This window comes from Piliocolobus tephrosceles, unplaced genomic scaffold, assembly GCF_002776525.5.
Source record: "Piliocolobus tephrosceles isolate RC106 unplaced genomic scaffold, ASM277652v3 unscaffolded_74, whole genome shotgun sequence".
Lineage (NCBI taxonomy): Eukaryota > Metazoa > Chordata > Mammalia > Primates > Cercopithecidae > Piliocolobus > Piliocolobus tephrosceles.
The window spans coordinates 228,091-232,648 of record NW_022334718.1 but is presented as its reverse complement, the minus strand read 5'-3'; the positions used below and the strand labels follow the sequence as shown (position 1 = coordinate 232,648).

The following is a 4,558-nucleotide window of genomic DNA, read 5'->3' as shown; positions in this document are numbered from 1 at the left end:
GGACAGTGATGCATGACAACATCAACAGATTAGAAATCGTAATGAGTTCTCTCAGGCAAAATTCCATACAAGCAAATTACTGTGTCTCCAAAGCATTCCCACCACACTTAATTCACCATTCCCTGAACAAAATGTGCCATCTTCATTGTCCAGGTCTTTACAGTGCTGGTTTCCCTGCCTGGGCAGCTCACTCCATCCCATCCCAGCCCATTCCCCATCCCTCCACCTCCCCCTTCCCTCCCCACTCTCATACAACTGTTCCTCATCTTTCAGGACCCGGCTTCAATGTCACCTTAACTGGAAGCTTCTCTCACCCTGTGGAAGAGCTTCCCATTGCATTTGATGCATGTACTGTTATTTGACCATTTTTGAGTCATAATCCAAGTCTTTTTGTACCTAAATAACATGCTGCCCAGTCAGTCTCTCTTCCTGGACTCTGAAGTCTTTCATGGTAGATCCAGCTGGAAATGACAAAAAGACATTCTTTAAAAAAAAAGTGGGGGGGGGATGATATAAACAGACACAAGTTCTTAAACGTTTTAAATGGTATGTGAAAAGCAAACAAAAATCAAAGGTTTATGGGAAACAGGAAGGAAAGAATTACTGGGAACTTCATCAAGAGTTAATATTTTGTTTGTTTGTTTGAGATGGAGTCTTTCTCTGTCACCCAGGCTGGAGTGCAGTGGCGCGATCTCAGCTCACTGCAAGCTCCAAATTTCCCAGGTTCACGCCATTCTCCTGCCTCAGCCTCCTGAGTAGCTGGGACTACAGGTACCCGCCACCACGCCTGGTTAATTTTTTGTACTTTTAGTACAGAAGGGGTTTCATCGTGTTACCCAGGATGGTCTCAATCTCCTGACCTTGTGATCTGCCTGCCTCAGCCTCCCAAAGTGCTGGGATTACAGGCATGAGCCATCGTGCCTGGTCTAATTCACTTATTTTATTTTATTTTATGTATTTTATTTTTTGAGGCAGAGTCTCATTCTGTTACCTAGGCTAGAGTGCAGTGGTGCAATCAGGGCTCACTGCAGCCTCGACCTCCTGGGTTCAAGTAATCTCACCTAATTTTTATTTGGTTTAAGAAACTCAGTCTTGGTTGAGCGTGGTGGCTTACGCCTATAATCTCAACACTTTGGGAGGCTGAGGGGGTGGATCACTCAAGGCCAGCAGTTTGAGATCAGCCTGGGTAACATATTAAGACCCTGTCTCCACACAGAAAACAGTGAATTTGTGAAAGGCAATTTTTTCCACAGACTAGGGGTGGAGGAAATGATTTCGGGATGATTGAAGTGCATTACCTATATTGTGCACTTTATTTCTATTATTATTGCATTGTAATATACAATGAAATAATTCTACAACTCATGATAATGTACAATCAGTGGGATCTCTCAACTTATTTTCCTGCAACTAGAAGGTCCATCTGGGGCGATGGGAGAAACAGGCACTAGATTCTCATAAGGAGCACGCAGCCTAGATCCCTCGCATGCACAGTTCACAACAGGGTTCGTGCTCCTATGAGAATCTAATGCTGCCGCTGATCTGACAGGCCATGGTGCTCAGGTGGTCATGTGAGCGATGGGAGGGGCTATAAATACAGATGAAGTTTCCCCTCACTCGCCTGCTGCTCACCTCCGGCTCTGTGGCCCTGTGGTTGGAGACGCTGCTCGACTGCATTCGAAAGTACCCATCCCATACCATTCTTCAGACTCATCTATACTGCTGCAGTGGTCAAGTGTATAGCACCCCTTAGCTTGCATGGCATATGCTTTGGCTGGCATTTCATCACAATCAACAGTAAGTGGTAGCCTGAGTCATTATGAGATCACTTCCTAGAAATCACCAGCATCCCATGTCCCACTGGCAAGGAGCTCAGCACCACTCCTTGGATAACCAAACCTATGCCCAAATCCAATCTGTGTGAGTCTATCTCCTGGTATCCTTCCAGGCAACAATTCTGTATTTCTAGGAGTCGAATCAGGAGATGTAAACCACTCAGAGGTTTAAACTAAAATGGGCACAGTGGCTCACGCCTGTAATCCCAGCACTTTGGGAGGCCAAGGCAGGTGATCGCTTTGAGCTCAGGAGTTTGAGACCAGCCTGGAAAACATGGCCAAACACCGTCTCTACAAAAAAACACAAAAATTAGCCAGGCGTGGTGGCACATACCTGTAATCCTAGCTACTTGGGAGGCTGAGGAAGGAGAATTGCTTGAGCCCGGGAAATTCGGAGGTAGCAGTGAGCAGAGATCATGCCACTGCACTTTAGCCCGGGTGATCGAGTGCGACCCAGTACCAAAAAAAAAAATTAAAAAAAATTGTAGATTTAATATAAAAAGTATTAATTATAACAGAGGATCGGTGTAATGAGTGACACACTAGCACAAACTAAAGACAACTCTAGAGAATACAGAACTAGCAGAGGCCAGGCATGGTGGCTCATGCCTGTAATCCCAGCAATTTGGGAAGCCTAGGCAGGAGGATCGCTTGAGGACAGGGGTTGGAGACCAGCCTGGGCAAGGTAGTGAGACCCTGTGTCTACAAAACAAAAGAAAAACATCAGCCAGGTGTGGTGGTGGTGCACACCTGTAGTTCCAGCTACTTTGGAGTCTGGCGTGGGAAGATCCCTTGAACCTGAAAATTCTAGGCTGCAGTGAGTATGGGTGGATTTTGGTGTACACAGAAATGGGGGAGCTGGAACTAATCCCCCCCATATACCAAGGGACAAATTGTATCTGTTTTTACAGTTATACTGTAGGATACATTATGTTCCATGACAATGGTAATTTTTAATGACAGTTTTTAATTGAGTGGAATTACCATAAAAATAATAAAAGTAGCAGCTAATATTTACTGAGCTGTTACTAGGTGCCTATAAATACCACAGATTTTTAAATTCCCCATAACTCTTCCTTATTCCACGTAACCACTCTCTTAAATTACTCATGCTTGCTTTGGTAGCACATGTACTAGAGTTGGAACAATAGAGAGATGGGCATGGCCTCTGTGCAAGAAAGACATGCAAATTGTGAAGCATTCCTTTTTTAAAATAAAAAAGAGAAACAAAATTACACCCGGATTTTCACTGTGTGCATATGAACTTTTGTTTAGGTTGAATTATATCCAAAGATGGTATTTCCAAAAGTGAGATTACTGTGAGTCACAGGACATGAGCATTCTTATTACACTTGATGTAAACTGTCGAGCTTTCAGGCATGGTGGCTGTCTGCTTATAATTCCAGCACTTTGGGAGGCTGAGGACTGCTTGTGCCCAGGAAGTTGTGGCTGCAGTGAGCCACAATTGCACCACTGCACTCCAGTCTGGGCAACAGAGTGAGATAGAAGATTGACTTTTTAATAGAATTTTTCTGTTCACTTGAAGATTTGGCCAGGACTGTGCTATATGAAAATTCTTCACAAAATAATCATCTCATCCAAGTAATGTTGGAATTGGGAGCAGAAAATGTTTTGGTGACTATTTATTCCTTCCCTTGCTGTTATATAAAATATTGCCAGTGGGCATTTAACAACCAAAAGTGTCATCTCTGAGCTACTCACAGTGAAAGGTGATGTCTGGGGCCCAGGTGTATTGAGGTCCCCATGTCTGGGCTATGGGTGCTGAGTGGAACTTATTTGTCCATCCATTTTCTGTATTCCAGCACTGGGAAACTTGGGTTTATCCATCTTGATAAGAGGTCACTTAAATTCCACTTGGCAAGAACCACAAATGGAAGAAAGGCAATGAAACCACAGGCTTGCCCTTGTTCTCAAGGGAATCTTCAGCTTAGGTGGTTCTGTAAAAGAGGAATCACATTGTTGAAAACTCACCGCAGGTCAGGTGAGGTGGCTCATACCTATAATCCCAGTCCATCGGGAGACTAAGGCAGGAGGATCCTGTGAGGCTAGGAGTTCAAATCCAGCCTGGGCAACACAGTGAAACCTCATCTCTACAAAAAATTAGAAAACGAGCTGGGTGCGTTGGCACATTCCTATAGTCCCAGCTACACTGCAGGCTGAAGTGGGAGGATCAAAGTGGAAGCTGCAGAAGTGGAAGCTACAGTGAGCTCTGATCTCACCACTGCACTCCAGCCTGGGTGACAGAGACCCTGCCTCAACACACGCACACACACCCTCGTCCCGGTCTGCCCAGCTTTGACTAGTGAAAAGTCTTCTGGTTACACAGAGGTATGCTCTTTTTTAGGACAGGGAGGGACCAGCAAGCTTGTTCACAGCCTTTCCCTCATCCTCTGCTTAGTTTTCCAAGAACATTTATATGGAAAGGGAGTCCAAATCATCAGGTTACAAGAGGAAAAATATGCCTCTTGTCAATTAATAACTGGAACACCTGCCTTAAAAACCAGGGAGTTCTGCTAGGAGGATTCACTCCCTACGACCCTGACCTATGCAGGGAATGTAAAAACCTAGTTTGGGGACATACAATATTGAAGGCCACATTGCAGATGTGGAGACCTTACCAAAGTACAGCCTTTCCACAAGGCACTACCAAACACCAGCTGGATGTCTCCATGGGGCACCACTGTTATCTCTGGCTCTCGTTT

General features: G+C 44.8%; 1 pseudogene; it reads left to right on the top strand.

Moving 5' to 3' along the window:
* The first annotated feature begins 2,948 nt into the window (after positions 1-2,948).
* Positions 2,949-3,047, top strand: LOC111530469 (annotated as a pseudogene).
* The last annotated feature ends 1,511 nt before the right edge of the window (positions 3,048-4,558 follow it).